The sequence below is a fragment of the Cyanistes caeruleus genome, unplaced genomic scaffold (assembly GCF_971803275.1).
Source record: "Cyanistes caeruleus unplaced genomic scaffold, bCyaCae1.hap1.1 HAP1_SCAFFOLD_69, whole genome shotgun sequence".
In the NCBI taxonomy this organism is placed as follows: Eukaryota; Metazoa; Chordata; class Aves; order Passeriformes; family Paridae; genus Cyanistes; species Cyanistes caeruleus.
Genome location: NW_028255886.1, coordinates 2,715,194 through 2,727,468, shown reverse-complemented (window position 1 = coordinate 2,727,468; position 12,275 = coordinate 2,715,194). Strand labels below are relative to the sequence as shown.

The following is a 12,275-nucleotide window of genomic DNA, read 5'->3' as shown; positions in this document are numbered from 1 at the left end:
TCCAATCACCTCTGTTCATGGAGATCAAGAGTTTGGATGCAGCAGTCCTAATAATTGGTCCAGAGGCCAAATGGGCCTCCAGAGGCAGCTGAAGGAACAGCTCTGGGGAAAGACAGCACTGTTTGAATCCTGAGACCTGGGCAGGAACAATGGGAATATGTCCCTGCAGCCAAGCGTTCTCTGCCACAACAAGCTGATGTTATGGGATATTGTTTTACAGATGCTGCCAGAGCAAATCTCCCTGTTTGCCCCAACGACCCCTTTGGAAAATGCTCTGATCCACGGGGCTCCATGTGAAGGCTGATGTGACACTGAGGGACTTCCACACCAATTCCAGCCAGGAGCCTGGGTGCCCGTCAGGGACTGGGACCTGGCAATTCTCCAGCCGAAGGGGAGAGGATCCCAATTTCCAGCTCCTGGCTGGAATTGGTGTGCAAGTCCCTCAGTGTCACATCAGCCTTCACATGGAGCCCTGTGGATCAGAGCATTTTCCAAAGGGGTCGTTGGGGCAAACAGGGAGATTTGCTCTGGCAGTATCTGTAAAACAATATTGACTTTTTCTGGCAGAGAACACTTGGCTGCAGGGACATATTCCCATTCTTCATGCTCAGGTTTCAGGATTCAACCAGTGTTGTCTTTCCCCAGAGCTGTTCCTTCATCTGCCTCTGGAGGGCCATTTGGCCTCTGGACCCACACTCTGGCTCCATTATTAGGACTGCTGCATCCAAACCTTTTATCTCCACAAACAGTGCTGATTGGAGGTGGATCTCCTTCTTTCACAATCGTTTTTAAACTGCAACATCAGTATTTGTGATAACCTGTCATGGGGTTGAATAATCCAATCTTGTTCATTCATTTTTAACAGAATTTCTTTAATTTCTCCTTGATAATCTGCATCAATTCCTCCTCCCATGACATCAACACTTTGCAAGGCCAAGCTCAAGTGAGCAGTTACCAAACCAAAGCGTCCTGGAGGAATCTGAATTCCTGTTCTTGTATTGTTAACTTTCATTTGCTTTGGCTTTTTCCTAATTAATTCCAGTGCAGGAAGGTCCAGCCCTGCAGCCTCTGGGGTGGCCCTGTCAGGGGCCATCACACCCAGAACCATTTCCCAGGCAGTCCAAGTCTCACTGTCCATGGTTGTGTTTGCAAATTGGGTGCAGCCCTGCACACCCAGGGGTTTCCATTTCCCCAGTGGGCCCATTGTTAAGGGCATGGAACACATCTGGGAGATGGGTTCTCCACCAGGACAGGTTCCCATCTCCTCATTTTATCAACTGCTCTTTTAACAATTCCTTCACCTGTTCAACCAGTCCTGCAGCTTGTAGAGAGTCTGGTACATGAAAAACCCAGCAGTCTTAATCACTGTGCTTTTCACAGGAACAGACAAAGCATTCTGCATCATAGTATCAACAAACCCTATAAAAATAGCCAGTTTTATCCCTTCCTCCTTTATTCCTTGTATACAATTCACAAAAGTTTACCATTGACATTTGGGTCTTTGCCAGTTCTTTTTTGTAGGGTATTTAGTTTTACAGTGAGCAGCTAAAGCTCACAAATTGGTATTTTCAGCATTATTTCACATTATTGAGTTTTGGTTATATATATAAATATATATCATTGTGTTGTTATTGTTATTGTTATTATGTTACTTGCACAAACAAACCTGAGCTCAAGACTAAAACCTTTTTCTGTACCTTCATGTGGGAGCATTCCAAAAAACAACTGTTCCTTCCGTTGGTGCTGTTAAGAAAATCCATCCTTGTCTTCCCAAACCCACAAGTTCTTTTCCTTTTTCCATATGCAATGTTTGGATGCATTTTAAGACATCCTGCGGTTCAGCCTCTTTTAACCGACTGCCCCACTGCTCGCACGGTGCTCCCACCTCAGCCCCACTCCAGAGCCAGTGAACTCTGGGGAGGGCTTCCCTTCTGGGAATTTGAGATGGGACTGATTCCTTACATTTACATTTAAAAAGTGATATTTTGTTGTGATCTGGCCAGACTTTGCCAATTTGGTTTCACCAGTGGGCAGGGTCAGCACCAAAGGCACCAACACCACCTGAAGGAATCAGTGTCACTTACTGCAGCTCCAAGCAGCAAAGGATCACAAAAGGAGCAGCTCTGCAATGCACCCAATCATCACTGCCAAAGATTGCCTGCAGGCATTAACAAAGATCCAGTTCCCCTCAGACTTTGCCATCCCCAGATCCACCCATCAGCTGGGGAAGCTGTCACAGCCAAGGACTGGAGAGCCACTCCTGGACACTGGGAAATCCTGCAGGTGCCTCCAGCCACAGGTGAGGCTCAACCCTGGCTGTGAGAGAGGGCCCAGCTTTGATAGTGCTGAGTGAACAAACTGACAGCACTTCTGCTGTGGGAACATCTGGTTTCATCCTCCTCTTGCGTCCCTACCAAAGCCTGGCCAGGCCTCAAGGAGGAACCAAGGGAGTTGACTCTGTCCATACACCCCAAACAAGGCCAGATGTCGGATTGAATGGCCTTGTCTGGCTTCTAAACACAGAAAGGTCAATCCATGTTTCATTGATGAGTGGATCCATCTATCACAGTGCTAATGACCATGCATATTTCAGTAATGAGCAGACAGACAGATAACCTCTGGTTGGAAGGTTCATCCAGAGGTCACCTTTGGCTCAGGGCCTGTTGTTCAGGCCTCACTCAGGGCCTGTTGTTCAGACCTTGGCACTTCAGGGACGAGGTTTAGTGCTGGGCTTGACACTGCTGGGTGACTGGCTGGACTGGATGAGCTCAGAGGCCTTTTCCAGCAAAATGGATTCTATAATTGCAGGATTCTATCTGCTGCATTCAGCTAGGTCCATTACTTAGCAGCATTACTTTGGCCCAAAAGCCCCCTCTTGCTCAGCTCTTGTGGCCTGAGGCTTCAGCTCCTTCAGCTCCTGGTGCTGAGCTGCTCACGCTGAACGAGACGACTCAGAGAGAAGAATACAGTTCATCCAATTCCTTCTGGGACACAGAGAGGGGAGGTGTGAAAACAGGAGCATTGTTTGGTGTGGCCTCTTCTCTGCCCTTCACACCTTTCAGGGCTTTGAACCAGCCAAGAGCTTCCTCCAGGAGTTCAATGAAGCAGCTGTTCCTGCTCCCAGGTCTGGCTCTTCCCAGTCTCTGACCTTGACTGCTTTTGTCCCTCTTGCTGTGCCCTCTGCTCCCCCAGGGCTCTGTGGCTGCTGCCCAGGACTGTGGGATTGGCACAGATCAAGGGGTCGAGCCCCTCCTTTCTGTGCCCTTGGAGCTGCCTGGTCACAGCAGCCTTTTCCATCTGGAAGCTCCACATGGAGAGGGAGTCCCCAGCTCTGTTCCTGGCGTAACATGCAGGAGCCCAGGTGCCTCAGGCTGCTGTGACACTGCTGCACAGGGAGGGAAGCATGGCAGAGGCTGCACTGAAAGTCAGCTCCATGTGCTGCTGTTGGTACTGCTGCGGGTGCTGGCACTGCTGATGATGGTGCTGGTGGTGGTGCTGGTGCTGGTGCTGGTGCTGCTCGTGCTGGTGGTGATGCTGGTGCTGGTGGTGGTGCTGCTGGCACTGCTGGTCCTGCTGCTGGTGCTGCTGATGCTGCTGCTGGCACTACTGGTGCTGCTTGTGCTGGTGTTGGTGCTGGTGACGATGGTGCTACTGGTGCTGCTGCCTCTGCTGCTGCTGGTACTGCTGGTGCTGCCACTGCTGCTGCTGCTGCTTCTGCTGGTGCTGGTACTGCTGGTGCTGCCACTGATGCTGCTAGTGGTGCTGCTGGTGCTGCTTCTTCTGGTGCTGCTGCTGCTGGTGCTTGTCCAGCCCCTGGTGCTGCTGCTGATGCTATGGCTGGTGCTGCTGCTGGTGCTGCTGGTGCTGATCCTGCCCCTGGTGCTACTGCTGGTGCTGGTGGTGCTGCTGCTGGCACTGGTGGCAGTGCTGCTGCTGGTTCTGCTGGTGCTGCTGGTGCTGCTGGCGCTGGTGGTGCTGGTGCTGCTGCTGCTCGCACTGGTGGCAGTGCTGCTGCTGGTTCTGCTGGTGCTGCTGGTTCTGCTGGTGCTGCTGTGCTGCTGGTGCTGGTGCTGCCACTGATGCTGCTGGTGGTGATGCTGGTGCTGCAGGTGCTGCTGCTGCTGCTGTGCTGGTGCTGCTGGTGCTGGCACTGCTCGTGCTGCTGTTACTGGTGCTGCTGCTGCTGCTGGTGCTGGCACTGCTGGTGCTGCCACTGATGTTGCTGGTGGTGATGCTGGTGCTGCTGGTGCTGGTGCTGCTGTTGGTGCTGCTGCTGCTCCTGCCCCTGGTGCTACTGCTGGTGCTGGCGGTTCTGTTGCTGCTGGTGCTGCTGCTGGTGCTGCTGCTAGCACTGCTGGTGCTGGTGGTAGTGGTGCTGCTGCTGGTGCTGCTGGTACTGGTGCTGCTGGTGCTGCTGGTCCTGCTTCTGGTGCTGCTGCTGGTGCTGCTCTTGGTGTTGGTGGTGCTGTTGGTGGTGCTGCTGTTGTTGCTGCTGTTGTTGCTGCTGCCACTGATGCTGCTGGTGGTGCTGATGATGCTGCTTCTTCTGGTGCTGCTGCTGCTGGTGCTGGTCCAGCCCCTGGTGCTGCTGCTGATGCTATGGCTGGTGCTGCTGCTGGTGCTGCTGGTGCTGATCCTGCCCCTGGTGCTACTGCTGGTGCTGGTGCTGCTGCTGCTGGCACTGGTGGTAGTGCTGCTGCTGGTTCTGCTGGTACTGCTGGTGCTGCTGGTCCTGGTGCTGCAGGTGATGCTGCTGCTGCTGCTGCTGCTGGTGCTGCTGGTGCTGCTGGTGCTTCTGCTGCTGCTGGTGCTGGTGCTGGTGCTGGTGGTGCTGCTGCTGCTGGTACTGGTGCAGGTGCTGCTGGTGCTGCTGCTGGCACTGCTGCTGGTGCTGCTGGCACTACTGGTACTGTTGCTGGTGCTGCTGCTGTTGCTGCTGCTGGTGGTGCTGGTGGTGGTGCTGCTGGTGGTGCTGCTGGTGGTGCTGCTGGTGGTGCTGCTGGTGATGCTGGTTCTGGTGCTGCTGGCACTGGTGGTGGTGGTGGTGCTGGTGCTGCTGGCACTGCTGCTGATGCTGCTGCTGGTGGTCGTGGTGCTGCTGCTGGTACTGGTGCTGGTGCTGCTGCTGGTGCTGCTGCTGCTGCTCGTGCTGGTGGTACTGCTGGTGAAGCTAGTGCTGGTCCTGTCCCTGGTGCTGCTGCCGCTGCTGGTTCTGCTGGTGCTGCTGGTGCTGCTGGTGCTGCTGGTGCTGGTGCTGCTGCTGCTGGTAGTGCTGCTGCTGCTGATGCTACTGCTGCTGGTACTGCTGCTGCTGGCACTGCTGGTGCTGTTGGTGCTGGTGCTGCTGGTCCTGCTGCTGCTGCTTCGGCTGCTGGTCGTGCTGCTGCTGGTGCTGCTTTTGGTGCTGGTGCTGGTGCTGCTGCTGTTGGTGCTGCTGGAGCTGGTTCTGCTGGTACTGCTGGTGCTGCTGCTGCTGCTGGTGCTGCTGGAGCTGGTGCTGCTGGAGCTGGTTCTGCTGGTACTGCTGGTACTGCTGGTGCTGCTGGTGCTGCTGGTGCTGCTGGTGCTGATCCTGCCCCTGGTGCTGCTGCTCGTGCTGCTGCTGCTCATGCTGCTGGTGGTGCTGCTGCTGGCGCTGCTGGTGAAGCTGGTGCTGGTGGTGGTGCTGCTGCCGGTGCTGGTGGTGGTGCTGGTACTGCTGCTGCTGCTGCTCCTGCTGCTGGTGGTGCTGCTGCTGATGCTACTGCTGGTGCTGCTGGTGCTGCTGGTGCTGCTGGTGCTGCTGCTGGTGGTGGTGCTGCTGCTGCGATCATATTTCCAGCACTGCCCCACACTGAGGGATCAGACCCAGGCACTGCTGCTGCTCCCTCGGGACCAGCCCCAGTTTGGTTGTTGCTGTCAGTGCCAGCAGAAGCCGTGGCTGGAGGAGCGGGTGCTGACAGTGCCCCAAGGCCCAGGGCTGGAGGGGTCCCTGGGCTGGGGCTGGGAGGGAGCTGCCCCTTGTTCTCCCTGTGCCTCACGCAGAGCTGGGCCGGGCACAAGTGGGGCAGCAGAGCCAACAGGGAGCCTGCGAGTCTCTTCCAGCCGTGCCTGCTCAGAGTTTGGCCTTGGAGCTTCAGGTGGGCAAAGGCAGCTGCTCTGCTCCCTCTGCGTGTGCCCGTGTTCAGCAGTGCTGCTCCATCAGTCTGTGCCCAGCAACGGGGAAAAGCCTCAGCCTTGCAGGGCCAGGAGCTGCCGGGCTCTGCCTGAGCAGCTCAGCCAGCGGGAAGGGAGCTGCTCCACACAGGAACCAGGAGCAAAGGACACTTCTTTTTCATAGCATGATTTCTGTTTTAAGGGGAAAAATGCGGAAAAATAAAAGAAAAAAAACTTCTATAAAATGTGAAAGATAAAAACAGAACCCAAGCGTACAGTGAAAAATCTTCTCTAACTTTGAATTAAGGCGTAATTGGTCTTTTGAAACATAAAACTCAGTTATTTACTTTGTAAATGTGCTGATGGCATGATGCATCTTACCGGCCTCAGGAACCTTTTTGAAAAAGTTTGTGGGGTTTGATTCCAATATTGTTATTTTAAATTGTGGTGAAATTGGAGTGAAGCAAGAAGAAAGTGCTATGCGCCTTGCCAGCTCCAAGCAGCACTGGGAATCTAAACTCTGTCAAACCCCAAATCCTTTAGAAGGTGCCCTTCCTTCTCACCCTGTGAATGAGCTGCACATTCCCTTTCAAACATTCAGGGGTTTCTTAAAGATGCAAAGTCCCACTTACAGCTTTTTGCTCTGGTTTGGAAGTGCAGAGGGGCGATTCTTCATCCATCAGCTCCAGACTGCACTGCCTCAGGAACACAGCAGTGGCACTTCTAGAGGAGGAAGAAAGTGCAATTGCACAATTGCAGCCAAAAAGAAAGGAAGAGTGGGACACAGAAAACATCCTGTGCAGATGCAGGCATTCAGCTGGGACTGTGGAGAGTTTGGGTCCTTGCCAATTGGATGTGTGTCCCTAACTGCAATCTCTTGGCCTGCAGGAGAGTCTCACTCACCTGCAAAAGTAGAAAGCTCAGGCGGTGTGCTGGGAACGGGCTCGTGTGATGCAAAGCTGTCAGAGCAATGGGAGGGCAGGGTGAGCCCAGCTGTGCCTGGGGCTGAGCCCAGCAGAGCCCTGGCAGAGCCCAGAGCAGCCTCAGCATCCGCAGAGCCCGGCTGCAAGGAGAGAAACCAGAAACCGCCCGTCAGCTGAAGGCTCCTGTCCCCTTGTCCCAGCCACCCGCGGTGCCCAGGCCATGCTGGCCGTGCTCAGAGCTGGGCCCAAAGCTGCCCATCACTGCTGCCTTTGGGAGCAGAGCAGGAGGGCAGGCCATGTGCCCAGCCTGCAGCCAGCCACGGCAGACCCAGCCCCTCAGCAGCTGTCCAGAGACAAAAAGCAGCTTGGCAGCCAACTGAAGAATTGCTTGCATCCACCCCAGCCAAGGGGGGAACCTTTGGTGCCTGGCCAGGCTGTGCCATGCCCAGATCTGGGAGCATCCCCTGGCTGTGGACTCACCTGCAAATTGGGCGTGGAGCGAGTCTTTGAAGAAGACATGCCAGAATTGAAATCCATCATCTTCAGCTGGCCAGCTGGAGGAAGAGATTGCCATCCTTGAGGTTGTCCTTGGTGTCTCCAGCAGCAGCCCCAGCTGGTAACAGCTTCTCCAGGGGCTCCTTCTCCTTGCCTAGGGGCCAGACCAGGCTGTCAGTGCTCTGCCCAGGGTCCCAGCCATCAGTGAAGCAGACAAGCAAAAGCAGGGGGAATGGTGGCCACCAGTGCTTGCCACACCAGGTGTCCAGCTCAGCTCCAGCCCAAGAGCTGTGTGTTCCCTTCTGATGACCCCTGCTCAGAGCTACAGGCACGACAAAAACAGCCTGGTTTGCTTTGCCACTGATTGCCAAGAAATGTGTGGAGCTGTTACCTGCCAGGCCCCTGGATCCAACTGTGCATGTGGATATCTCCCATCTCCTAGGGCAGATGAACAGCCTGCATCCAAGGATCACGGAAAAGGTCTTCTAAGGATGGCCTGTCCGAGGGTTGCATGGACAAACACCTCTTAATAATATCTTGGCATTCTGAAGAGAGAAACCAGGAATCACCAGTCAGTTGGAGAAGTTGCCGCCCCCTTCCAGTGCCCAGGCCATGCTGGGTGTGCCCAGAGCTGGGCCTCAACTTCCCCATGGATTCCCTGTCTGCAGGAGAGCAGGACATGTGCCACCTCCTCAGCAGCTGCCAGAGCAGGATGCTCATGAGCCCACAGCTGTCTCCCAAGCCTGGTGTTCCCCCTGTGCCCAGAGATGAGGATTCACCTTGGGAGAGCCGTCGTGGGAACAAGATCCGTCCCCAGATGATCTGCTGGCCCCTCATGAATGGGTGCTTCCCTATGACCAGCTGGTAGAGCAGGAGGCCCAGGGACCAGATTGTTGCTGCCTGGCCATGGTAGTGTTGCTGGTGGATCCACTCTGGTGGGCTGTAGGACAGGGTTCCTGTGGAACACAGATGGAGCTCATCAGGGGGATGCTGCTGCTCCCAGAGCCTGGCCCCAGCATCCCTGGGCATGTGGGGGCTGCCCCAGCGGCACACGGGGTGACCCACTGCCCTCTTGCCAGCACCTGGCACTTGGCTACAAACCCAGGGTTGGAAAAGAAGCCACTGCTGCTGGAAGAGGGCAGCAGAAGCACTGGGGAGGCCCAACCATGACAAGCAAATAAAAACCCACCCCGTGGTAGAGAAAACACACTCTCCTCCCAGCCTGCATGGCCTCCAAAACATTGTTAATAGGCCAAGGCAAAGGTGGGGAGCAGAGGAGTTCAAGCCCTTCCTCGCTGACTCACTAAACTCTCTGGGGCATGGGGTCAGACCCCCGCCCTCTGCTACCCCCATGGGGGTTTTTGTCAGGCTGGCTGTCCCAGCCCCAGCCCAGGGCACAGTGGGTGCTGAAGGCTCTTGGCAGGGCTGGGAGCTGGCCCCCCTCACACCCCCATCCAAATCAATTTCCCTCAAGCATTGATCTCATCCTGGCAGCACCACGAGGAATCCCCGGTGCTACAGCCAGGCTGGGCCATGAAATGGCCAGGAGCATCCCCTGCGAGGGCTCACCTGCAAACTGGGTGTAGGCTGTGTCTTGCAGGAAGGCGCCACAGCCAAAGTCGATCAATTTCAGCTGCCCTGTGGCCAGGTCGAGCAGGATGTTCTCCGGTTTTATGTCCCTGTGCAGGACCCCGCAGCTGCTGCAGTGCTGCACGGCCTCCAGCACCTGGCGAAAGAGCCCCCGCGCCTCCTCCTCTGGCAGGAACCTCCGCTCCGCCAGCAAATGCGAGAGGTCCTGGCACCGCTGTGGACGCTCCAACACTAACACGAAGCTGTCGGGGAGCTCAAGCCACTCCAGCAGCTGAATGACTGCAGCACAGCCAGAGGACACCCTGTCCAGCAGCACAATCTCCAGGGGAGCACGGGTGCCGTCGGGCTGCGGGAGGAGCACGGTGCTGTCAGTGGGGCTGAGGCCGGGCCAGGGCTCTGGGACCCCTCAGCCAGCCCGGGATGCTCTGCACACCTCGCTCACCCCGCGCCCGCTCTCCCCGCAGGGCTCTCGGCGGCTCCCACCTCGCCGGGCCCCGGCTCATCCCTGCCCGGCACGCCCCGGCTTCTGCCGCTGGCCCCGCACACTCACCAGCTCGCCCCAGAGCCGGACGCGATCCCGCGGCACACATTTCATGGCCACCTGCGAGCAAGGAGCAGCAGAGGCTTGAGCTCGCTGCCCGCCCCGCCGCGCCCCCGCCATCTCCTCCGCCCCCTCCTCCTCCTCCTCCTCTGCCCACCGCTCACCGGGGCGCCGTCCGAGAGTCGCGTGGCCGCGAAGACGCTGCCGAAGCCGCCGCGCCCCAGCAGCGGGCCCAGCTCGTAGCGCTGCTGCAGGGCCTCCTGCGCCTTCCCTGGGGGCGAGTCGCGGCCATCAGCGCTCGGCCCGGGGACAGGAACGGCCCCCGAGCGCTCCCCGAGCTCCCCGGGCCGGGCATCCGCAGGCGTTCCCTCATTGGAACGCGGCAGCGGCGGCTCGGGGCCAGCGGCCGCGCTGCTGAGCGGCGGAGCTCGGGCCGGGGAAGCCGCAGCGGAGGCGGCGGCAGCGGCCGCGCCGCCTGTGTCCTCCGCGGGCCCCGGGAGGAGCCGGGGGCAGGGCCGGGGTCGAGGCCGGGGCCGGGGTCGGGACCGGAGCCTGCGTCGGGGCCGGGGCCGGGATCGGGCAAGGCGGAGCCAAAGGGCAGCGATTCCGCCCCAGCCCCAGGCAATGATGCCCGCCCAGCAGCGCCAGCGCCAGCACAGCCAGAGCCCAGCGGAGGCGAGACCACGGCGGGACGGCCGGGGCCGGGGATGGGGCCGGAGCCGGAGCCGGGGCAGGGTCCGGGGGCGGGCCGGGGGCATGGCCCGGGCGGGTACGGGGAGAGGGAACCTGGAAGAGGGGGGGACGCAGGAAAAGGGAGACCCGGAGGGAATGTGGGACAGTGGGAAAGGGAGAGGAGAGACAGAAAAGTGATAAATTGGCTGCTTTCGCTGCTTCCACTGCTGCTGCTGCCGCCGCCGCTGCTGCTGCCGCTGCTGCCGCCGCTGCAACTGAAGCACCGGGACCGTTTGTCCCCGTGTCCGTTTGTCCGTTGCCCGCTCGGCCCCGGCCCGAGCCCCGCACTCCCCGGGTAGCCCCTGAGCCTTGCCAAACACGGGAACTTTGCCGTGTTGAGCCAAGAGCCAGAGTCTTGACTCCTGCACAGGGGCACAGCAATGCCCTTGGCTGCTGCTGTGCCTTGTCCCTGCTGAGGGTCAGGCACCATCTGAGCACATTCCCTGAATGCAGAATTTGTACCCGACCCAAGCGCTGCACTTGTGTCTCCAGCATTGCTTTCCAAGGAAAACAGGGCAAGGCAAACTGGGTATAGCTCATTGTATTTTACAGTGTCTAAAACTTGCCAAGTCTCAGATCTTAGAGGTGAGATCCATTTGGAATGAATGGGATGGAGAAAGTGCAAGATGGAAAAGGGGAACATAAAAATAAATAGAGAAAAATAGAGAAAAACATATTGGTTGTTTCTTTTGATTTGATTTTCATTTCATAAGAAAGTTGTTTCAATTTTCCCAGAATCTTCTCCACAGTCCCGTCTGTTCTTTCCAAAAACCTGTCCTGGAGAACAAGGCGCAGCTCCTATCACAAGATATGCCCCCAGCTGCAGCTTCTCTTGGCTTCCCACACTGTAAGTGACTGCAGCACAACTCTTGCAGCAAAGCAGAACAAATATTTGAAGCACTTGAAACTTGTTCTTTCTTTTCCTTGTGCACTGGGGAGTTGTGCCATTGGTAAGGTTTCCACTGTTACTCTTCTACCCAAAGAAAACATGATGAGGTACCAGGAATTGTTAGGGAATACAAGCCTGGCTGAATGTGGAGAAAGAATCTCCAGGGTGTGCAGCCAGAAGTGGAGAGCTGATCATTCCAAATGCCCCATGGACATCTTGAAAGTGATCTGGAACATGAAGATGGGCTGACAGAGAGACTTTGTTTCTGTGTTCAGTTTAGATGATTCTACATCTCTTGCACTGGGAGAAATCAAGAGCACAATCAGTTGATGATAAGCATCAGAACATGATAAGCTGGACCTCTCTGGATGACAGAAAGAATGTGAAAAGGAGAAATGCAGGGAATGACTTGGTGAACTTTGTATATAAGAAGGTACATTTTTTCCTAATAATTTCCAATTCATTCCCTTTGTTTTATCCTTTTAAAAAGGCCAATTGCATCTCAGATTCCCCATGAAATGAGAACCCTGAGCTTGTGGAACTGCCTGAAAGGTGCCCTGTTCCTTTTTCTTCTGCTGCTCGGTAGAAACAGTGAAGTGAGTTGGGGAGTTCTGGGTTTTTTTTCTCCTAGTCGTTTTTTTTCATTTTATTTGCCACTGTAAAGGCAATTTCTGTGATGGCCTCTGTCAGTTGATTCTATTTCAGCAGCAGCAGCAGCAACAGGGCTGTGAGCACTGCAAATGTGACCTGTGTGGCTTTAATTCTCTTTGATTTTGTGCTCAGGGAGTTGGGAGCATTTGGAGATCTACTACTCATGAGGCCTTTTTAACAAGCAGTCCGAGTTCCCTGTCAGAAAAGCACAGTGGGTAGCACTGATTGAAAGAGGCAATTGCAGCTGTACTGCTAAAATTCAAGTGGCAAGCAGAAGAGGGGCAAGATCAGCTGGGATCCACAATTGCCAAGGCCAAGG

The 12,275-nt window shown here is 56.3% G+C and overlaps 1 protein-coding gene and 1 pseudogene across 1 annotated transcript in view; one reads left to right on the top strand and one right to left on the bottom strand.

The window, feature by feature from the left end:
* Positions 1-12,275, top strand: part of LOC147647051 (uncharacterized) — a 96,996-nt gene that overhangs the window by 14,597 nt on the left and 70,124 nt on the right. The gene's annotated exons all lie outside the window — the stretch shown is intronic.
* LOC147647054 (serine/threonine-protein kinase pim-1-like) lies at positions 7,941-10,442 on the bottom strand (annotated as a pseudogene).